Genomic DNA, 25,391 nt, shown 5'->3' on the forward strand with positions numbered 1-25,391 from the left:
CAAATGATGTAATTTTGTGATTATAACCGTTTTGTTTGATTTGGTATGTATTTTTCTATGATGGGTTTTCGTATGTTGCTTTATGAGTCCTTGGTGTATTTTCTATTAATTAAGTCTAATTAAAAAGACTAATTAATGATTTAATTTAATAAGGAATTATTATGATATCTTTATATTTAATTAATTAATTAATTAATTAAATAAAAGAATTAAAGTTGGAAATTAAAGTTCAAGATATATTTAGAACAGGATAATATTTATTTAATTTAATAATAATATATTTGGAGTTCATTTTTAAATAAATGCTAAATATTATTGTTATTTAAATTAATTAAATATGTTATCAATTAAATTCTAAAATAAATTAAAAAGTTGAAAGATATTAATTTATTAAGAATTCTAGATCGCATGATCTAAACATGAGTTAAATATAAGAATTAAATTAAAAGATTAAATTATAAAAATTAATAATGTTATTTTAATTTCTTAAAAGTGCACATAAGATTTAAAGTAATAAATTAATTAAGAATTGAAGTCAAGTGAAATTTTAAATAAAGTTATTTAATCATTCAACTTAATGTGCATGAAAGTGGAATGCAAAAGAATTAGAAAAGATAATAAAAGTTAATTTGGAGTTAACTGAGTTGTGCAAAGAGTCTTCTCGGGTAAATGCACAATTAGTGCCCCGACTTGAGGAGAAATTGCTTATCACAACTTTGGGGGTTCATTTTTGGAGATAGAGGAATTTGGACGGGAATTTTTGGGGGACAATTTTTGGAAGCAAATTTCAGAAGGCTGATACGAAGAAAGTCTTCGAGGGGAAGGTTATTGAGAGGAGCAAATTCGCATACAGTTCCTGAAGATTTCATAATAGCATCAAGATCAGGTAGGGTCTTGTGTTTTGACTATCCATTAAATATGCAATTATCCCTTCCTATCTTCTTCGTGTCTGGGGTTTGTAGATCTAAATTCGCTGTGATGAAAGTTTTAACTGTTCAATATTGTGAATTTTATTAATTGCTCTTCAATAATTTCTGTATCCATGGAGACTAGATGAATTTTTAGAACCCTTGTTTTCTCAATTTAGAAATTAACATTTAATTTAGTAGGGGTTTTGATTTTTTTTGAAATTGAAAAGTTTTAGATAAAAATAAATAAATAAATAAATATATATTATATATTTATCCTTTGGGAGAAATTGTTTTATTGAAAATTAATCAAAATTAATTTTTAAAAATAAAACTTGATTTATTTTATTTATATTAAAATTAAATAAAATAAAACTAAAAAAAATATATATATATAAATATATATATATATATATATATATTTATATTTATATTATAGTGGGGGGGGGGAGGGAATCACCCCATACCCGCCCCCCACTGTCGGAGGCCGACAGTACCTGCGTCGCAGGTACTGCGACGGTAGGTACAGAGTACCTGCCGCCGCAGGCCCTGCGACCGCAGGCCTGCGGCCAAAGCCGACGGGCTATAAACGTGTGTGATAAGAAAATAAAAGATAAAACTTTGTTTTCGTTTATTTATTTTTTTATTTATTTTTTATAATTTTTTTAAAAAATTATTAAAACCAAATTTTATTTATTTAAAATTTTTAAATAATAAAATTATAATATATTCAATTTTATAATAGATTAAACTTTTTTTTTATATTTAATAAATAAATATTAAATGCATAGATATAGTTGTAAATTTTAATTTATTAATAATTTTGCTTAAATATTAATAAATTAACAATTATTAGTTAGATTAAAATTAGTAATTAGATCAAATGAATATTGATTAATTTAATTAAAATTAGTTTAATTAAGTTAATTAATAATGAATTTTATTTGACTAAATTATAAATTTGGATATTGATTTAATGAAAGTTATTATAGAAATGGATTATTCGTAAAAGGGTAGTTGTGAAAACTTTGTTACTTGAATTTGACATTAAACTAAAACATAAACCTTACCTTAACTCAAATAATATACTTTCAGATCCAATCTCTGAGACTTTGATGTTGTCTTTATACTTTGAATGTTTTGGGATTGGTTTAGCGTTGACTAGTTCAGGTTGTTACCAGAGGCTCGGGGTTGTGAATGTGATGTCTTGATGATTTGGTCTCGATCTTTCTTAACCCGACCATGGTAATGTGATGAAGTGCTCTAAGACATGATTGTGTTACGGTTTGTTATTGCTTTCTAGTTTCCTTGTGTGAAGCTGAGGTGTATGTATTTGAGAATACCTAACTTAACCATTTTTGAGTCTCGATCAGTTATATTTGATAACCATTTCTGAGTCTCGATCAGTTATACTTGTATTACTTTCTGGTTGCTCATTAGAGAACCATTGGATTTTGTGACTTATCATTGATGTCTTCAGTTGCTGATAGAGAACTGTCGTGATTACATGATTACTATTTGATGTTATCTGTTGCTCATGAAGAACTGATATAATTTGTGGATTATCTTTTTATGATATTTTTTCAATTGCTCATATAGGACTGAGATGGTTTTATTATGATTCTTTGTTTTACGAGTTCATGAGCTAGGGTAGGTTATCTATGTGTAGAGTCGGGAAGTGGCTTGCAATGGGGGTCGGAGCCCTAAGAGGCTGCCTTGAGAAACCCATTGTAAGTCATTTTTAATAAGTGAAAACATTTACACTAAATGAGAGAAAATGAACCTAACAAGATAATTGTATGTTCTCTCCCATGCCATGAGTGCTAGTACAGACTAGGATGGGGTAGAGAGGATGCTTGGTTATGACCTTGCATTCCATAGTATGCCTCGTTAGTACGAGAGGATACTAGTGGCCGTAGGATCAGTAGGGACCCGAGATTCCTAAGGGATTGCTCGGGTAACTTCTACATGACTTTTGCGATGACACTTTCCCGCTTGCATATTAGGTTTCCTACGTGTCTTGTGGTATCTCTGGGTTTTAGATGTCGATCTTTTTAGGAACCCTTGAGTTAGCATACTTATAGGATTTCCTGGACTTAGAGAGTAATTTTGATTATAAGTTTTTTTTGTTATCCTATTTGGGACTTGAGACTATCTCCTCAGCGCGGTGGGAGTGGACCATTTAGGTTCCACGCGGTCAGGTGGTAGTGCTTTTACTCTTATCATTGAGATCCGTTCCATGGTCACCGTGGCTGGAGTTTTCGTGATTGGCATTTACCTACACTATGTTCTTGGATTAGTATGATGGATGGTTAGATTTTATGATAGATGTTTTATCATTATGGATGTATGGATGTATCATGTATGGTGAATAGTTTCATATATTTTTACTGTACTTTGTATCATGGATTTGAGGATGTTGTATCTTGATCTTTACATATGTATATTCTTTTAAGCCTTTCATACCCTGTGACATGCATAGTGGATGATTGAGCATTCCGAATTAATTTGCCAAGGAGCATTCGGAACAAATGTATATTATGGACATTGGAGTTTCTGATTATTCTTTTATATGTATGTGATAGTTGTTAGACTTAGAATTAATTAAATTTAAACGTGACTCAACATCTTGGGATCTTTAAGAAATGTAACTTGCAATGTATGTTTTTTGATGATTACATGTTATTGCTTCCGCTACTATTTGTTTGATGTGTATGTCATACTTTCTTACTTAAAAAAAAAATGTTTAGCAAACTTAGTGAAACTTTAGGTTAATTCTTTTGGATCCCTTGGCGGGGCGTTACAAATTTCTCATGCACCAACAATATAGCTGAATACGAAGCCTTGTTGTTAGGGTTGAAAGTTGCTACCCATCATGGGATCAAAAGGTTGCATGTTATAGGTGATTCTAAATTGATTATCTCACAGATAAGGGGAACACATGCTTATAAGAATAAAAGGATGAAACAATATAGAGATTTTGTTTTGGATTTGATCAAGTTTTTTGATACATTTGGTATATCATGGAGAGATAGAACTCAGAATAAGATGGTTGACTTGTTAGAAAATGTAGCAATTAAACCCCAGGAGATATCATTTGTAGGAATTTCAAAGATTGAGGTTCAAAATAGGCCATCTATACCTAATAATATTGAACATTGGCAATTCTTTGAAGATGACAAAGACATTGTGAATTTCTTGCTAAATGAAGATAAATATCATGGTCAAGAGTTGGACTATAATGATTTGGTTCAAACCATAGATGGAAAGGAAGCAATTTTTGGTCAAGAGGTTATACAATTAAAGACTAATAAAGTACCTAAAGGTTTTGTTTTTTTGGAGAACATGTTTGATAACCAATATAGGGTAAGGCCTAGGGTTGAAGATTATAAACCTAAAGAGCTAGAAGAGATAAATTTGGGTACTAATGAGGCCCCTAAGAGAGTTTATATTGGCCAAAATTTGTCAGCTAAAATTAGAAAGCCTTTGATTAACTTACTGATAAAATATAGACATGTTTTTGCATGGTCATATAATGATTTAAATGCTTACAGAGAAGATTTTTTCCAACAAGTCATACAATTGAAGGATAATGTAAAACCTTTTAGGCAGAAACAGAGACTAGTTAATCTGACTCTAGCCCCTAAAATTCAAGAGGAATTAATGAAGTTAAGGGATGGTGGAATAATTAAACTTATTAGACATTCCACTTGGGTCTCAAATCTAGTACCTATTAGAAAAAAGAATGTAGATATCAGACTGTGTGTAGATTTTAGAAACTCGAACATTGCTTCCCTAAAAGATAATTATGGGTTACCAAACATAGAAGCTATGTTGCAACAAGTAACTGGGTCTAAACTTATGTCTATGATGGATGGGTTCTTAGGATATAACTAGGTGCTGGTTAAAGAACAAGAGTAGTTTAAGACAACATTTACAACTCCTTGGGGAACTTATGTATATGAGAATGCCTTTAGGATTGATTAATGCTGGTGCCACTTTTCAAGGAGCCATGGATGTGGCTTTCCATGAGTACATCAATAAGTTTATGGTTGTATACCAAGATGACCTCATAACTTATTCTAAAAGGGTTGAAGGCCATTATAGGCACTTGGAGAAGATATTCATCAAAGTGTTGGAATAAGGAGTATCATTAAACCCTAAGAAATGTACATTTGGGGTAATTGAAGGAAATTTTTTAGGACATATAGTATCAAATGATGAAGTAAAGATAGATCCTAAAAGAGTATCAACCATTGATAATGATGCAGTGTAGGTAGGGGAGTCCCCAAAGGAGATGTCCTAGCCCCCTACTATTAAACCACACAATGGAAACACAATAACATGAAGTAATAACACAAGATCTGATACCAAATCACAATAATATATTCATAAAATATAACTAATTTCATGCAATGTGCCGAGCTATAAGGCCTTCATGGTTACAGCCAAATACAAAGCAAGTAATAGTTCTACAAGGTCCCTTAAGATCCAATCCCAAACCCTAGCTAGTGCAGATTCACACTCTGGTAGAAACCCACAAGGAAGATCTCAACTTGTTCTCGCAAGCCTGCCAAGCTATCTCCTTATTTTCCAAGCCACAACTACTAGCTCTGTTCCAACTTCATCCAAGTGTAAACTGCCTCACATTCAATTCTCTATTCACAGGCTCAGGAAAACTCTCTCTTCAACTACTTCCCACACCCACTCCTCTTTTAAGTTAATGAATCATGACTAAAGACTTCCCCACAACCCCTAATTATACCAATCTAGGACACAAGTCAGCCCAAAACACAAATTAAATGCAAATAAATAAATTAAATGCCAAAGTCAGCCTCGTACAACAATTAAATTCCCAAAATTGATATCTTAGTAAAATTGCAATATCTCCTAGCTCTGAATGAATTAGAACTCAATCTTTGAACCGTAGGTAGAAGTCTAGGCCCTCTTCAATATTTGAAAGTTTCATCCTTTAATTAATTGTGAAAAATTAGTTATACAGCCTAAAATAGACACCGAATTCTCAAATGATGCTGAGCAACCAAAGACCATGCCGAGCTCCCAAGACCATGCCGAACTGCATAGACCATGCCAAACTCCATAGGCCATGCTGAGCTCCATAGACCATGACAAGCTCCATAGACCATGCCAAGCTCCCAAGACCATGCTGAGCTGCATAGACCATGTTGAATTCCCTAGACAATGTCGAGCTCCCTAGACCATGCCGAGCTCCAATCCTTCTTTGACCGAGTACCAGTCCAAACACCCTCCAAAGAAACTATTGAGACTCCTCCCATGAACTAAAAAGTAGTAACCAGGTAAATCCAAGATGCACCTACATTAGATAAGGTCCCTAAGCCAAAGAATGTGAAAGGAATACAATCCTTCTTTGGATAGGTTAACTTTCTAAGGAGATTTGTTACAAACTTTGCTGAGATTAGTAGACCTATTTCTAAAATTCTCAAGAAAGGAGCTATTATTAATTGGGATGGTGAACCTTCATAGGAATTTCAAGATATTAAAAATACTATGAAGAATGCTCCAATCCTTAGGACCCCTGACTACACAAAGCCCATGCACATATTTTCTTTTGCATCTTGCCACATTGTAGTTGCAATTTTGTTGCAAAAGAATGAGGAAGGATATGAACAACCCATTGCTTTTTTTAGTAAGTCACTTTAGCCTATTGAATTAAAGTATGAGATAGATGAAAAACAAGCATATGCTTTGGTAAAAGCTGTTAAGGCTTTTAGATGCTATTTGGTAGGTACTATTTTCATTGCATTTGTGCCCAATTCTACTGTAAAGGATTTTTTTTCTCAACAAGACGTATCAGGTAGAAGATGTAAGTGGATTAACAAGATCCAAGAATTTAATATTGAAAGATAGATAAAAAAATTGGTAAGAGCTCAAGCTCTAGCTAAACTTATGGCTCAATCTAAGTTGGATGCTAATCAGATAAATATGGTAACAAATGACCAAGCATATCTAATTTATGTGATATGGATCACTATGAATTGTATGCTAATGTTACCCACTATCTACAACATATGGAAGCTCCACCCTATTTGACTAAAAATGAGAAGAGGAGCATTAAATTACAATCCATCAGGTATATAATTTTCAAGGGCAGTTTATGGTGGAGAAATTTTTAGGGAGTGTTACTAAAATGTGTTGATCAAGAAAAGGCTAAAGAAGTCCTAAGTGAAATGCATGCTGGAGTGTGTGGGGGATATTACATGGCCAAGACTACTGCACACAAGGTAACAAGAGCTAGATTTTGGTGACCATCCCTTTTTAAAGATGCTTAGATCTTGGTTAGAAGATGTGATGCTTGTCAAAGGTTTTCTAGAAAATTAAAGTTCTCAAGTAATACTCCATTAAAACTAGTTGAGGTTCAAGCACCATTTCAGTAATGGGGTATGGATTTCATAGGTGAGATCTCTCCTAAATCTAGCACTAGCTATTCTTGGATTTTAGTTGCTACTAATTATTTTACAAAGTGGGTAGAGGCATTCCCTATAAGAAATGCAACTAGTAAAGTGGTCAACAATTTCTTGCTAAGTAACATTATTTCTAGATTTGGTTTCTCTCAGAGAATTGTAATAGATAATGCAATGTGCTTTAGGTCTAAGGAATTCATAAATTTCTATGACAAGTATGGAATTACAAGATCAAAATCTTCTCCATATCACCCACAAGGAAATGGAAAAGCTGAATCCATAAATAAAAGCTTGTTAAAAGTCATTAAGAGGACCTTGAATGATAATAAGAAGGCATGGGATTCCAAGTTGCAGCTGGCAATTTGGGCAAATAGGGTGACTATGAAGAAAGCCATTGGTGCAGCCCCATTTGATATGGTATATGGAATTCAGGCAAGGATACATCAAAATAACCTAATGAGCTTGTATAACTATATTCAAACGTATGATAAGGATATCATTGATGACATGCAAGAAAGGATGGATGAACTTGTAGGACTAGCAGAAACTAGGAGAGAAGCATCTCTCAAGAACCAAAAGTTGTAATTACAGGTTAAGACATTATATGACAAAAGTACAGTAAGAAAAAAATTGAAGATGGAGATTTAGTCATCATGTGGAATGCTAGAATTGAGGATAAAGGAAAACATGGGAAGTTTGATCCTATATGGTTAGGTCCCTATTTGATTGAAAGCACATGGGGAGAAGACTCATATATTCACAAGGATTTTTTAGATAACATTCTGGAACTACCAATTCATGGACAATTCTTGAAGAGGTTTTTTTGCTAAAATACTTGTTTCCCATGAACATTAGTTTAGGGATTTTCTGTATATTCTTTTGAATCCTTTGGTCTGTGTAGTTTCCTATATATTTTTGTTTCCTTGTGGTTGTTACTCTCTCAAAGTTGTCAATTTTTAGGTTTTTTCTGCTTTGTTGTCTACTTCTCCTAGAAATTTTTGAGCTCTTATTTGAATCCAGAGAATTCAATGTCCCCAGATAGAGCCACTATTGGCTTGGTTTTTCACCATTCTTGTTGTGTGCATTCAACAGTGAAAAAACCTAAGTATGTGCCTTGAAATTTTTTGAAATTAGGTCAAACCTTGGGTGAAATTCATTAAAAAAATCCCTAATGCCTTATTTGGTTTTACCCTAGCTTGTGAAAAATTTTGAGAGTCCTTTTTCAATTTTTTTTAGGCATTTACCATAAGTTCTAGCTTATGCAAGGATGTCTTCATTAAAATTTTGTTAAGCCTTCATTAAACCTTGTTTTGATTCATAGTTTTCTTGAATATTTTATTTAAAATTGTTAACTACAACATATTTTGGTCAGCCATCGATCTTAGTCAAATCAACAGATGGCACATCCCTACAATTTTGAAATGTAAGATCTTTAACTAAAGCAGGCATGCACCTTTGCACCACATAGCCCTTGCTGACGTTAAAACTTTAGTGCACCGCAAAGTTTGTGGTTTGTTAGAATTGGTCAAAACCCTTTTGTAGAACTGTAAGTACTTTATGTGCATGTTCTAAAAATCTCGTGATGTCATTGGTTCATTTTTCAAGTGAAGTATTACTTTATATGCACATTCTAATGCACCGTTGATCTTGTTAAGATCTAAGGCTAGCACTTGTCCACATTAAGAAAATGCAAGAATCTTAAGCAATGCAAGGAAGCGTCTTTGTAATGCAATGCATCATGGGCTTTCCTTTTTAGAGGGTTACAATGATGTGTCTTCTATGGTTGTTAGGTGAGTTGGATTAGAAGGTAGTATTTTATTGGTCAATTCATCTGACTCGATGTTATAAAGATGCACAATTTCATGATCGTTGATTTGTGTGAAATCTATGGTTAGCACTTACCCACTTTATGAAGTTTCTTGATTTTCAAATAATGTGGGCAAGCAATAATTTGACACATAGCAAGATGGGACCAAGGTATGTGTTGCATTGTGCCAATACTTGCCTACATTAAGAAACTGTTTGAGAGATTAAAAAAATTCAGGCATGCACTTTTACGTCGTGTGGCACAATGGGACTAGGTTTTGGGTAGATTGATGAGTCACACTCAGTTGTAAGGCCTTGTTGAGTTGGAATGTGTTCATTGGTCGAATATGACATGTATGCCAAGTCAAGAGTGATGATGTTATGTGCATGAAAATTCTAACAATTAATATGGCAGTCAGACTTGTCAGAGCACAATGGTTAAAAGGAGTTATTTCATTGGTCGAGTTGGATGATTAGAACATAAAAGAAAAAGATTTTGACCCACTATAAATCTTGGTTAGATCCACGAAGGGCACTTGCTCACATCTTGAAAATTCTTGCTAGTTAAGAAATGTGGGGAAGCCCCAGCCTGATGCATGGAAAGTGTGATGTTAGGGACCACTTTCTTAGAAGATGATATGGGACCAACTAGTATGGAAGTTTATTAGAAGGCACTAATTTGGAGACTTTCTATTGGTTAGTATAGCTGACTAGATCTAATCAAAGTAAGATAATCCATGATTGTCAATTCAATCATGATAAAGGGTTAGTGCTTGCCTACAATTTCAAGATGCAAGGAGTTTAAACAATACGAGGAAGAGCTAGCGTGACATCTGGCAAAGTGGGACCAGTCACAACCAAAGTGGGATACTGTGTGCTAGGCTAGAATATATATTAAGCTAGTTGTATATTATTTTCCACTTGTTACCATAAAAGTGTGTTATTTCTCTTGGCCATTGATCTGGAGGAAGATCAATGGCTGACACTTGCCCACAATTTTAAATTACAAGAAGTTTAAGCAATGTGGGGAAGCACCTGTTTGACATGTGGCCAGATTTTTAAAGCAATAAAGTAGGTTTTCCTTTTTAAATCAGGGCTATTTGATCTATTGGAATCAATGAATAAGATTCAAATCTGAGTGTAATATGCAAATAATGGCTAATAGAAATTAATACTGGTCAGAGTTCATTCGTGTGATCTCAATGCATGGATTAAGTTCACAATTTTTTCATTATTGAACCACCAAAGTGCAAAAGGTTATTAGAGCACAAAGAATTTTTAGAGCTAGCACACAAAATTTCTACCAAGTGATTCAATAAATTGCAACAAAAATTACATAGAAGAGAAGCACAAATATAGTGGGTAAGTACTTTGCAACTTCTAAAAATCAAGAATTTGGTGTCATGAAAATTTAAATTTTCTAAAAAATGCCTCTATGAAAGGAATTCTCAGGACAAATTGATTACCAAAAGAAGACTATACATGATGATTTCTTTGAACAACTCCCACCATCTATAAATGAAATAACTAAGGAGAGAGAGCTTATTCCAAAGCACCCTAGGGTTTCTATGATAGAGCAAATTGGGTTAGAGATGTGGAGGTTTATATGGGAGGCCTCAAATTGTTTAAGAAATGGTTTGCTAAAAGAAACCTTGATACCCTTTAAGAAATTTTTGGGAAATTGATAGTACCTAGGGTTCTCTTTGACAGTGATCTACTTATTGATTTTGCCAAGAAGCATGATCATATCACTGGGTTTGTGAAGAATTATGCTGGAGATAATTTTTTTAAGGTTTCTCTTGAGTTGATTAGCAAAGTTTTGAATCTTAACCCTAACCATGCTGTGCATGAGACAATTGACATGGATGACCTTTAGGGAAGGTATGATGCACAAAGAACATACCTAAGGACAGTGCCTCTACAACAACATTTTTCTAGGATTGGTACATTGCCTTTGGTTAAATACCATACACTAGAACCATTGATGAGGAAACATTTCAACCCTAGGGCTCAAGCATTATATTTCACCTTGTGTAAAATCTTTGGGATAAATGAGGAGGAGCATATTAAAGGATCTATTGTTCTTATTATGCCTTGGACATTGCAATTTGGAATGAACATTATTATTGATTTTTCTACTTTTCTTTCACAAGAAATTCATAATAGTTTGATGGGAATAGCACAAGGAAAGGTGAACATACCTTTTTGTTGGTATTCATTGCTCATGCATATATGTCTATTTAAGAGAGTCACCTTTTCCTCCAAGGGTATGGAGTTAGAAGTAACAAGGGATGGAGAGAAGAATCCAATTTAGCTGTGGTGTGTTAACATGACCTCAGAGGCTAGAGATGCCAATTTTGTGAAGTTTGATAGATATTTTACATCCAAGCTTAGACTGCTCTTGAGAGGAGATAGCCCTATGATTCCACAATCACTGCTAGAATTGGCCAAACCCAAGGACCATGCAAAAGGGCTTTTGGTTAGTCATAACTAGGGGGATATAATCTCATACAATTTTCTATAGTGATTAGGGTTTAATATATAGCTTTCTAGGGAAGCCTCATGTACTACCTTTCCATGTGCCCTTAAAGATAGGGATAGCAGAATTGTTATGGCAAATTGGTGTTATTGATGAAAGAGATTTGCCTAAGAAAGGTACTTTCTTCCTAGTTGTCACTGTGGCACATGATTTTGTTTTTGTCAAAAAGGGATGGAAACATCTCAATTTATTTTTGATAGGTACAACATGTTAGAATCCCATGCAAGATTTATTGATCTAGAAGGTTTTTATGATCTTTTAAGAGAAAGGACAAAAGTTGCCCGCCTGACACAACGGGTGTATTTTCTCGACGATGTTATAAGGAATATCTTTTCTCTAGAAGAACAAGAAGTTAGGAAGGAGAAATAGATAGTGTTTAGAAAGACTTTGGAATTCATCAATGATTTTGTCTCTAATTATGATCCTTTGAAAGATAAAAAATACTGGGGAGCCAAAATGCAAGCATTGATGAACAATTTTGCTATAATAATTCAAATAATGAATGAGAAGAAGGCTACATATGCCAAAACCTATCTAGATAGAGCTAAAAAAGTACAAGGAAGAACAAACAATAGAAACATAGTAGCTGCTGGTCAGTACACATTACAGAAGAGGGTAGGATATGTAATGGTGTAACAGGTTCTCCCTCATGAAGATCAAGGCCAGAAAGCCCATCTGCAGCTAGTGCCCCATAGAGGAAAAAGTTGGAACAATGATCCTCTTCTCATGTAGAAGAGTACTCGCCAAGACAAACCCCAATTTGGATAGATGATGAAGCATCCCTAGGGGAGCAACTCATATAGATTGGGGGAGAAGGGGATGTTATTGTCACCACTATAGACCTAGAAAGTGGAGAACCTCAAGAGCCTCTTGTACCCTCCTTGGACCTTACAATTTTTGACTATCAAGGTAAGGAGATGGATCCAATAATTTCCTAGGCTTTTGAGAAATTTATTAATGATGAAAATTTTGTTAAATCTAGGGCTATTGCACAATTCTGGAGTAAGAATATAGGAAGTTTTGAGAAAAAATGTGAGAAAATAAAAGTAGAGCAACCTGGCAAGCCAGATTCTATTATTCAAGAAGAGGTAAAGGCAAAATTTTTGAGTGACTTTGCCTAGTTCACACCTGAGGCTAGGAAACAATTAGTCAAGGAGTCAGGGTCTTAATTTTGCCAAAGTGGGACATAGCTAATGCTATGATTTTTGATTCAATTAGAAAGGAAAAAGATGTATAGTATAAAATAAAAAAAGAAATACTACAGGCCCATAGGGGAGTCAAATTTAGTGATGACCACTAGGCCCTAGTAATCTAGTCAACTGAGAAGAGAGACAAAACTAGAATGCAAGAAATCTCTACTGCAGAGCATACTAGTGTACTAACAATATTTAGGGTTGGTGAGGTTGGTAGCAAACAAATTTTTGGAATGGCGATAGAAATGATGAGATTCAAAAATGTGATGTCTGGATAGGAAGAGGATAAGTTTGTACAACTTAATGCTAGATTTGAAGAAGTTTTGAAAGCATATGAAGATATGGGTAAACAGATACAATCATTGGAAAACCAAGTATCTCAAATGAAGAAGCAACTTGGGAAAAGGAAGGTGGGAGAATCTAGTAGGCCCATAATTGTATACCCTTGACCACCTATTGAACCATTTAAATCACTTCCTATTATTGAGATACCAGAAACCCCAGAGAGGCCTCATTTCTACACTGCAGAGGAATTTGAAGATGAAATGAGTAAATTGTATGCACTGCATGTGGAGTTGAAAAATCAATATGAAGAAAAGATAAGGTAGGATATACTGTATTTGATAGATAGAATTGAGTGGCCAGCATTCTTTGATCAGTTAGCAAGGATTGCAAAAATTAGAGATGAATTAAGAAGAGATGAAGTTAAATTGAAACCTCTTGTACAGAAGTGGACAAAAAGAAATAATGATATCACTCCTATGTGCATATCTATCATCCAATTTCCTTGTCATCAAATAGAAAAGATTTTTGATTTTTTGACTAAGTTGGAGGGTTTTGATGACAAATGTGACTCTTTTTTGAAAAGAGTGACAATTTTTTTTTCCAAGTACATAGTTGAAAGGTTTGATTTATTTCCTAGTGCTCTAAAAATTGTTGATAAAGTAAAGGAAAAAGGAGTTGGATGAGATATTTTGTCAAAGGATGAATAATGTCATAAATGAAATTGGGCACTTATTATGGGCAATGACTAATGATGAGTTGGTTAAAGTGTAGTTATTCTACAGTGCCATTAGAAAAGACTTCATTGATATAGAGGCAGTTGGAAATTCTTTAATAACTGTACAAAGGGAGGTCCTACATTTTGATTGGCTTGATGACACTACCTACAATGAATGGAAGGAAAAATTCATGTCTATAGAGTAGATGGCAGAAGATAATAGGGTAGAAGATGATGTTGAAGTAACTATTACCTTTACAGTTGATGATGAAGATGAGGAGAATCCCCAAGTTAAAGTGAGTTTGTAGATAACCAAAGATGACACATCACTTTCAAGCTTGATAGCCACTTACTCTGAGGAATTTGAATGATAAAATAATCAAGTCATATTTTTTTTGTCATTCCAAGAGATGTAACAAAAAAGGGGCCTACCAAAAGAATGTTTGATGTATAAGTTTTTTTGTTGCACACATTTTTCTCTTTTTGTGATAGTTTCTTGTAAATATCTTTTGTTTAGGACAACTGTCAGTTCTCTATGCCTGAAGCTTGTTGCATCTCACATTATAAGTGAGATTCCAAGCCTAGAGAAAGGGTCTAATTTCTAATGCATTTTTAGTTTTATACGCAGGATGTTTTCGGTCCAATCTTTGAGCAAAAACTTTATGATGTATCTTCTTTGAAATTTTTCTGAGAATACATTAATGTTGAGTGATATTTGTGTTTCTTTTCAAAATCATTCTGTTCAAAATCATTCTGAGTTTATTGCAATTGTAGAAAATTTTCAAGGAAAATCAATACAAAATTTGAGCTGTCCCCATATCAGTTCTTATTGAATTTTGTCTCTTGTACTGTTAGTTGGTTATTGTGAGATTGTATGAGTAAAGCTTGTTCAATTGAATGCAATTCATTTAGGTTGTATGTCAATTCATTATTGCTACTAGTTCAATGAATTAAATAAAGGCTTTGATGAATTTGATGGGATGACTATGGTAATAGAAAGTGTGTCTGTAAGAATGAACTCCAGTACGAATTGCTAATAATATTTTTTGTAAGGCAACAAATCAGATCCATAAGATTGTAGTAGACTTTGAGTCCCAATGGAATAGGCATTGGTCAAATTAATTCAATTTAAAGATAGATAGATTATAAATAAGTATCAAGTCTAAAATCACAATCAAATTTATTTTACTTTTCTTGAAGATTTCCAAAGGTGGTCAGCACTTGTTTGCATAGAGTTTTTTAGCCTTAGTTAGCCACTATTGCTAGGAATACTTCCAAATCTATAGAAGAATTGTGACCAAATCTGCTATATGGGATGGATTTGATCTAAAATGTCAAAATCATGTATGTATCTGAGGATATAAGATGAGAATTAGAATATAAGATGAGAATCAAAATGAAACTAATATACTTCTCATACAATAACATCTAGTTTTAATCATCCCTTGGGTATACCCACCCTAGTTTTGCAGAGCCTAAAGTGCAGAAAACCATCCTTGGTTTTGTTTAAGTTGGGTACAAATGGTTTTCACATGTAATTTTTAATAGGAATTGGCTAATCCTTAGGTTGTGTGAGTAATATCAATTTGGTATTAAGCATTTTTTTGTTCAGTAGTTTTAAAACACCAACACTCAGATAGCTTGTTCACCTTTCAAGCATTCATAATCTTAAGCCTTATTACTTTGCATGAGAATTGCAGTCACCTTTTTTTAGCCACTAAATGAAGTAGTACCATAGACTCCTTGTCTTCCTTAGGTTCTCACACATGACAATCTTTGCTTATGACCAACTATCTCTATAAATAGAGAATTTAGATCTTGCTCTGCTTAATCACAATCACCCATTTTAGGGTTAGGTAAGATTAGGTAGAATTCAATGAATCTACCCACTATTCTATTTGGTTCCTCTAGAAACTTCCTCTACAATCTTCCTTGTATTTTTCAAAAAATGTTTTACCTTGAATTTTGTGCCACTAGCTCATCATAGTTATCTTGTAGATGCTTCACATAATTCAAGAAAACAAAATAGTCATCTTAGATTTGTCAAATCTTCAATTTAACACTATTTTCTATGACTTGACATCTATAGATTTCTACTCGGCTTGAACTAACTACTCGATAAGGCTTGGGAGACACTTTTCTTACTTGCTCTTTTTCTATTCTTAACTTGAGTAATCTTTCATAAATTGAAGAAAACAAAATAGTCAGCTTAGATTTGTCAAATCTTCAATTTAACACTATTTTCTATGACTCAACATCTATAGATTTTTGCTCGGCTTGAACTTGTTGGCATAAAGTTATTTGCCATTAGTGACAACACTTTTCTCACAGTATTAACCGAGTAAAGAAGAACTCAGTGTTAAACGAGTTCAGTCGGTTAACATAGAACTCAGTGTTAACCGAGTTCAGTCGGTTAAACTAGAACTTAGTATTAACCGAGTTCAGTCAGTTAACTAAGAACTCAGCATTAACCGAGTTCGATCGGTTAATTAAGAAGTCAATATTAACTGAGTAAAGACAGATGCAGTGTTAACCAAGTTCGGTCGGTTAACATAGGACTCAGTGTTAACCGAGCTCAGTCGGTAAACAAAGAAGTTTGTTCTATCGAGTTTGTTTTGCTATTTGGCCGACTCAATTAAATTTTGTCTACTTTTATTCAGCCGACCATTGCATGTAATTTTAACTTGGATGGTATATATATGTAATGTATTGTATCATTCAAAGAGTGTGTGTATGATATATGTGAAGTATGTGAAGAATGTGTGCGAAAGCATGTAAGCTGAATTTTGAAGGTTTTCGGCAAGGTCAGCATTGAAGCAGAAATGTTTTATCTGTCATATCAAGGACAATCAGAGCATAGCAGATCTTATCAGCAATCAGTTGTATTCAGATCCACTGTTTCATTCTAACAGGTGAATCAGTTTTTATAAATCCTTTAACAGGGTAGACATAACAGTCTTTGTACTAAATCTCCTAACAGAGTGCATACTTATGAAGTATGTTTCAAATCCTTTAACAAGGTGGATATAACAATCCTTTATGCTCCTAACAGGGCAGATCACTAGAAGTGATCATTTTATGCCTTAACCGGCTAACTTCCTACTGCAGTAAAGAAGATTTGTGGGTTTCATCCCCACCCTAGTTTTACTTTCTATTTTGGAAGGTTTCTAGGTCACCAAAATCTCTGTGCTTATGTGTTATGAATGTTTACATACTGCAGATTAGATGATTAAATATTTTACTGGTTAATATGAATTGATTTAAGATTTTAAGTTTACTGATTCACCCCTCCCCTCTCAGTAAACTGTTATATCTTGAATATTTCCAACAATTGGTATTAGAGCTAACTTGGTTCTCAGGACAAAGCTTGACAGCTTGAGCAAAGATCAAAGTCAATGGAGATATTCAGATTGGAGAAAGTTATAGAAAATGAAAAGTTAGATCTTGAAATGGCCATGGTTCAACTTAAAGAAGCAAAGGAACATCTTTCTCAATCCCTAAAAAGAAGAAAGGATCTTGCAAAACAAATGAATGATCATCAGTATGTTGAAGTGAAGATTGAAGACCTGTTACCATCAAGCAATTCAGAAGAAGCTGACCAAGCAATCAAAGAACTTCTAGAAAAGAATGGATCTCTACAAGAAGAGGTAAGAAAGCTTAAGAGAGAACAAGAAATACAGTCAATCAGGCTATGTGAAGCTTTGGATCAAAGAAACAAAGCACAAGAAGAACTGGAGAATAGAAGTCATGAAATCCACAATCAAACTCATCAGTATGAAGATCTCATAGACCAACTCACCAATGCAAATGAAGAGATTAGGATTCTCAGAGCACAAAATGAAAGTCTACAGAATGACTTGAGATCAGAAAGACAAATCAATGAAAGCTTGGAAAATGACCTAATCTCTGAAAGGCAAGTCAATGAAAGGATGATGAAATCTCAGGTAGACGTAAATCAATTGAATGAGCAGAATCTTCAAAGACAAACAAGCAAAGCTGGTCTTGGATACAAAGAAGCTGGTGAATCCTCCAAGCAAGGTGAACAAAGGAATAAAAGATCCACTTGTAATCATTGTGGCAAGATAGGTCATACATCAAACAAATGCTGGAGCAATGGGAAAGCAAAATTCAATGGTAAGTGCTTCAACTGCAATCAGCATGGTCACAAGGCAAATGAGTGTAAAGAAAAACCAAAATTTGAAGGCAATTGTTACAAATGCAAAAAGCATGGTCACAAGGCATTCCAGTGCAAATCCAAATCATTCAATCTAGCTGAACAACTTGTCAAAGCCATATTCAGATGGGACTACAATACCTGGTGCAGATGTCACTATTGTGGAGAGTATGGACATACTGGCATGAATTGTGCCAGACATCACCTAAGAAAAAAGGACACAACTGTAAGGTGCTATACATGTACAGAACTCGGTCATATAGCCAAAAATTGCATGAATATCAAAAGAATTGAAGATGAAAAGAAAATCAAAGCAGATAACATTCGAAAGCAAATGAAGCAGCAATGGATTCCAAAATCTACTGAACAAGATAAGTCAGATAGGAGTGTCACTCAAGAGATGGGTGACTCTACCATTTCCAATTAGTATTCATATAAGAAACATTGGAACTGCACCTTCCAAGATTTATCTTATGCAGCTCCAAAGGAAGAAGATGGATCAAATTAGTATTATAGATACACTCTGACTCCAGGACGGTTCAATACTTTACCAAGTTTGGTTGGATGTAACAAAACTTCATTAACCGAGTAGCAGTTACCGAGTTGAGTCGGTAAAAGACTTTGCCGAGTTTGGTCGGTCACAACTAAGTTTCATTAACCATATTGTGTCAACCGAGCAAGGTCGGTTCGTGACCTAACCGAGTAAGGTCGGTACTTCAATATTTTCTTTCGATCGCCGAGTTGATAATATCTACCGAGCTAGTGGATGACAACCTGTCATTTCTTCTGCCATCATACCAAAACATTTATGGCAAATTTGTTATCAAAAGGGGCAAAATTTGATCTAAATTTTTACTACGAACAAAGAGCTAAGGTATTTTCTGCAATTTCAGAGCGAGCTTAAGACATTTCCGAGCGAATTTTTCAAAAGAGCGAAAGAATCAATTCAGAATTTTTCTACACCTACCAAGTAACAATGGCATCCGAAAGTGGAAGCTCTAAGATTAAGAAAGGCTCAGAAATGCTGGTTAGAGGAGAGGAATGGAAGGCGCCGAACTTCAAATTAGCACCAGCTGTTGCAGAATCACTGGACCCTAATGGTGCCCAATCTCAAATTCCTTCAAAGGTACTTCTTGTCAATGATATAAGATTTCATTTTAAATGCTCTATTCAAGAACTTGGAAACCTAGAAATTGATAATGCCCTAGGTGAAATGAGCATAGATGGAAACCTAAAACCCGAACATAAGAATCTTGAAAAAAAAGGGTTAACCCACATTTCGCACTTGCCAAGGAAATTTCAAGTTAAATGGGTTAGGTATGTACTCAGTCGAGTTCACAATGGCCAATTGCGGTTAGAGAAACCAGTGCTCATCAAAAAGAAAATGATTAACAAAATTACTGGACTCCCCATGCTGAGAAAAGCCAAGGCTACCAAAACCCTAGGTCGGGAGGAATTGCAGAAACTGACCCAAGCAGAATGGGATGGTAGGGGACTTAAGCTGAATACTGTAGCTGACGTCGAATTGAGATTTGACATTCATGTCATTGCTCACAAAATCTATAGTTCAAGCCGTCCAAACAGTGTACCCTATGAAGCTGTGGATCTGGCGTACAAAATAGTGAAGAAGAATTTAGAATTTGATTTATCAGAATTACTTTTATCCCAATTCAATAAGAATATGGAAAGCATTAGAACCTCCAAGAACAATCCCTGCAAATTCGGTTCGCTTTTGATTTGTTTATTCTTCTATATTCAGAAATCTTTTCCATCAAAGGGATCAGTAGTATGGAGAAAAGATATACCAATTCTTTATCAGATAAACGAGTTCATTGCAGAACTAGGTGAAAATTTTGATATTATTTTGGATAACTATTTTGAAGAATTTAAGGAAAAGATGAATCATAGGTTCCGAATTCCACCCAAACTGGTTGAAGAATACAAGGAAGACATATGCTTCATGGTAGATTGCGACAAGGTATACATTTAGGCAGCCAGGCCTCAAGTAGCATGGGTGAAACCTCTTCCCTATGAGGTAAAAATTGACGAAGCCAGGGACATCATAGAAGCACTGGTGAATGAACCAGTAGACCCAAGGCAACCAATTTTTGGAACATATGATCAAGCTAAGGCCAGAATTGAACTCCAAATTAAAATCCCTCAGGCCATTAGCAAAGGAAAGAGAAGAATAACCCAACTGATAACAGAAGGCAAAGGAGAAGACGAAGAAGAAGAAGAGGAAACTGAGTCAGACAAGGAAAAGGAGCCTCAACAAAAGAAAGGCAAGGCGATCATCACCAAACCTAAAAGGCAAGCCTCTGCAGTCTTCTCCAGGAGAACAAGACAAGGAAAGAAAGAACCTGTGCTTGTTAAGCCTCCACCCACATTTGAGGATAGATTGAAGCAATTAGAAGCAGGTGCTAGCTTCACAAACTTCAAAGCATTGAAGTTTGAAACCAGAACAGAACAAGAAAAGATGCAGATTGAGGAACTGGTACTGAACAAGATGGGTAAATGGAAATACTCACCGGACCAGATAGCCTCCCAGATCTCCAAAGAACTATTGGAGAGGTTGCAAATCAGATGGGAAGCTGCAACCAAGACTGTAAAAGACATCTATGAGCAGACACTGAAGAATCTCCTGCCAAGTTTCACTAATGCTGAAGTGAAAACATCACTGAAAGATCACGAAGGTAATATGATGATTAGATTCCACACCTATTTGATACTTGTCAAAGACATTGAGCATGTGGTAAATGATGCAACAAACATGTGGAAAAACATCTATCATCTACACAAATCCAGTGATGATACGGTTGAAATCAATGACATTGACAACAGTGATGATGATGAAGATGATGATGATATTGAAGATATTCCAGAGGATCTTCATTCAATCATGTTAGAAGTGGAAGAAGAGGCTAAGAAAGAATTAGAGGAAGAAGAAGCTGAAAAATAAATGGAGGAGAAAGAAGAACAAGCAAGGGTGGAAGAAGATCCAGTACAAATTGCAGCCGAACTCATTGCATCTCCTCCACACTCTCCATCCAAAATAGTTACATCAACTATGGAAATAGCTTCTACTGGTAAGACCTCTCAGCTCCATGTACCATCTATGCAAGTGCCAATCACTTCATTAACCGAGCTGCAGCCACCTTCATTAACCGAGTCTCCATCAGTCTCTGCAGTAAGTTCATCATGCACATCAACCTCTACTGCAGAATGTATAATAAGTGTACCTACAGATACTACAATTTTGACTTCTCTTAATCAAATTTTGGCAACTATTAGCTCTTCCACTCCATCCTGTATAGAAACATCAATTTTTGATACCATTTGCACATCTCTTAGTCTTCCTATACATAGTCCTATTCCAGTCTTATCAGCCAGCCCTGCCTCATCAACTATAGTCTCAGTTCACAAGGGTCAAGATGAAGTCTTTGCTGGAAAAGCAAAAAGATACATGTTTTCCAGCAAGACACTGGATGAGGAAATTGATTTGGATAAGGACATTATTCTTCCTAAAATAGATCTTGATACAGCATCAGTTGATGAAATGAGAATGCTCAGTCAGCTATTAGAGCAGAAGGCTAGGCAGAAACAGCTACGGCATGAAAGAGATCTGGAATATAGCATCATTGAGAATGCTAAAAATATTATAACAGAGGCTATAGGTGTTGAAGTAGATTCTACTCAACACATTTTGATTCAGTTGGAAGAGACTGTAAAAAAATTCAATGAGGATACCTCCGGCCAAGAAAAGTTGATTGAAAAGGCAGAGAAGAAATTTGACAATAAGGTGCTTGAGCACATTGCATTAAATCAGTTAGAATTGTCTACAATTTTGAATAATTTTGAGAATTCTTTTAATAATGTAACTTCACTTTTTGGAAAACTCTGTGATGTTACTAAGTATACCAAGGATATAAAAGAAAAGTTGAATAAAATTGATGAGGATATGAAGGTCAGTGCCCAAGTGCTGCAATCTGACCTCAGTACAAGTTCATCCCATCATCATAAAATAAGATTTTTGTCAGAGAAACAGGCAGAATTGCTGAGAGAGGAAGCAAGAATCAGGTCCACTCTCATAGATATCCAGAATATGATTCTTCTTGTCATGACTTCAATGCAAAAGCATATTGCTCATTCCAGAACATTGATTCATGACAACAATTTCTCAGTTGCAGATCATATGATTGAACTTTCTGCAGAAATTCAAATTGCACTCTCCTCCAGCAAAATTTTGCAAGAAAATTGGGATAAGACTTTGGTTCTTATTCTCAAGGTACATTCAGAATTTCTTTCTCATTTTGAAATCTCAGTATAAATATATGATATTTGGCATTATTGTCAAAAAGGGGGAGACGAACTTCAGAACTTCAGAGCTATCCGTGCAAAGATATATGTATTGATCTGTAAATACTGTGCATATTGTATGGGGGAGACATACATTTGTATGGGGGAGACATACATCTAATAAGATCTACAATTTTGGAAACTTTTTTGAAATGTATGTCAATTTTTGTACATAAACTTTGATACATAATTGTTTTTGTCACTAATGCCAAAGGGGGAGATTGTTGGCATAAAGTTATTTGCCATTAGTGACAACACTTTTCTCACAGTATTAACCGAGTAAAGAAGAACTCAGTGTTAAACGAGTTCAGTCGGTTAACATAGAACTCAGTGTTAACCGAGTTCAGTCGGTTAAACTAGAACTTAGTATTAACCGAGTTCAGTCGGTTAACTAAGAACTCAACATTAACCGAGTTCGGTCGATTAATTAAGAACTCAATATTAACCGAGTAAAGATGGATGCAATGTTAACCAAGTTCGGTCGGTTAACATAGGACTCAGTGTTAACCGAGCTCAGTCGGTAAACAAAGAAGTTTGTTCTACCGAGTTTGTTTTGCTATTTGGCCGACTCAGTTAAATTTTGTCTACTTTTATTCAGCCGACCATTGCATGTAATTTTAACTTGGATGGTATATATATGTAATGTATTGTATCATTCAAAGAGTGTGTGTATGATATATGCGAAGTATGTGAAGAATGTGTGTGAAAGCATGTAAGCTGAATTTTGAAGGTTTTCAGCAAGGTCAGCATTGAAGCAGAAATGTTTTATCTGTCATATCAAGGACAATCAGAGCATAGCAGATCTTATCAGCAATCAGTTGTATTCAGATCCACTGTTTCATTCTAACAGGTGAATCAGTTTTTATAAATCCTTTAACAGGGTAGACATAACAGTCTTTGTACTAAATCTCCTAACAGAGTGCATACTTATGAAGTATGTTTCAAATCCTTTAACAAGGTGGATATAACAATCCTTTATGCTCCTAACAGGGCAGATCACCAGAAGTGATCATTGTATGCCTTAACCGGCTAACTTCCTACTGCAGTAAAGAAGATTTGTGGGTTTCATCCCCACCCCAGTTTTACTTTCTATTTTGGAAGGTTTCTGGGTCACCAAAATCTCTGTGCTTATGTGTTATGAATGTTTACATACTGCAGATTAGATGATTAAATATTTTACTGGTTAATATGAATTGATTTAAGATTTTAAGTTTACTGATTCACCCCTCCCCTCTCAGTAAACTGTTATATCTTGAATATTTCCAACAGAACTAACTGCTCAATAAGGCTTGGTAGACACTTTTCTTACTTGATCTTCTTCTATTCTTAACTTGAGTAATCTTTCATTTGAGACTTTAAGTAGATAAAGAATACACTATAGTATCAATGTCTTACTTAGTCTTAGTGCTTCTTTTACATGTCAAATAACTCAACCTTTCTCTAGGTGCTATTGTTATCTCCTCTTTCCAAATCATCTTCAGCAATCAACTAAATGATAGCTTTCAGACTAAAAAGAAATTGTTTGACTAGTATGCAATAGGTTTGACATCATTGAAAAAATAATGATTGTTCCATAATAGGTTCTTCACTTCAAAAAAATCTTATATCAACAATCCACCATATCCTATGCTTTTTGTATGTCCAGTTTCATAAAAATGCATGCCTCTTTATTCCTGGTTGTTGACTGTATCAATTCTTGAATAATAAATATACCATCTAAAATGGATCTAGTTAGTTTATTCTTCGGCTATGAGTTTAGGTAGTATCATTTTGAGGCATTGAGTTAGTGCTTTTGAGAGGATTTTGTCTATGATATGGCATAGTGCTATAGGTCTAAAATTTCTAGGTACTTCTATAGAAACTTTTTTGGGGATAAGAGTTAAAAGGTTATGATTGATTTATGTTCATATTGATCCACCATTTCTAGATTCTTCTATTTCTTGGCATAGGTTAGTCTCAATTATGTCCCAACATTTTTGATAAAAGAAGGCATGAAAGCCATCTGACCTTGGTGATTTATTGAGATTTAGGTTGAAGAGTGCTGATTTGACCTCTTCTAAGGATGGAGGTTTATTTAGTAATTTACTATCTTCTATTTTGACTAGCATTGGGATTGCTTCTATCATCTTTTCTTGTGCTTTCCAATTAGAACAATCAAACTTGTTTAGGAGGTTTTTAAAATAGTCCACAAATAATTTTGCAATTTTTTTTGAGTTTTTAGTGATTTTTCCTTCTTTATCCTAAATCTTCATGATTTTGTTTATTTCTTTGTTAAATATAGTGTTTTTGTAGAAGAATTTTGTGTTTTTATCCCCCTTTGCTAACTATGTCTCTCTCGATTTTTGTCTCTAGAATATCTCTTCTTTTTCTAATATATCCTCCTATTTTGCAAGTAATTATTTTTCTTTTAGGTATTTTTTAGTGTCCATTCAATTTTTTATAATGTGATTGTTTAGTGTCTTTAGGTTTTCTTCATTATCTAATTTTTCTTTAAATATGTTATTAAAGTGTGTGTTGTTTCATTTTAAGATATTTTCTTTGATCATTTTCATTTTTGATATGAAACAATTCATTTTTATCCCTAGAAGTTTACTTCTTTCCACCATAGTTTTATGTTTTCCATGAATCTAGTGTCTAGAAACCACATTTTTTCACATTTAAAAGGGTTTCTCGAAGGTCTTTTGGGTTTGGCTAATTCAGTTCTCACATGATAATGATCTAATATTTCTATATCTCTTAATTCTCCTTTCAAGAAAAATCTATCCATTTTTCTGCAATGTAGGTGAAATTTTTCCTTCTATTATTCCAAGTGTAGATTCCATTGCTAATTGGAATATCTAATAACTTATTTTTCTCTACCCACCTTTTCAATTCACTCATATTTTTCATCCAAGTTGAAATTTAAATTAAAATCCCCTTCTATAAGTTGTTGGAATATTCAAATAGGAAGAGTACTTCTGAGAGGGGGGGGG

This window comes from Cupressus sempervirens, chromosome 1, assembly GCF_028749045.1.
Source record: "Cupressus sempervirens isolate cs-2001-9-10 chromosome 1, ASM2874904v1, whole genome shotgun sequence".
NCBI classification, from domain to species: Eukaryota; Viridiplantae; Streptophyta; class Pinopsida; order Cupressales; family Cupressaceae; genus Cupressus; species Cupressus sempervirens.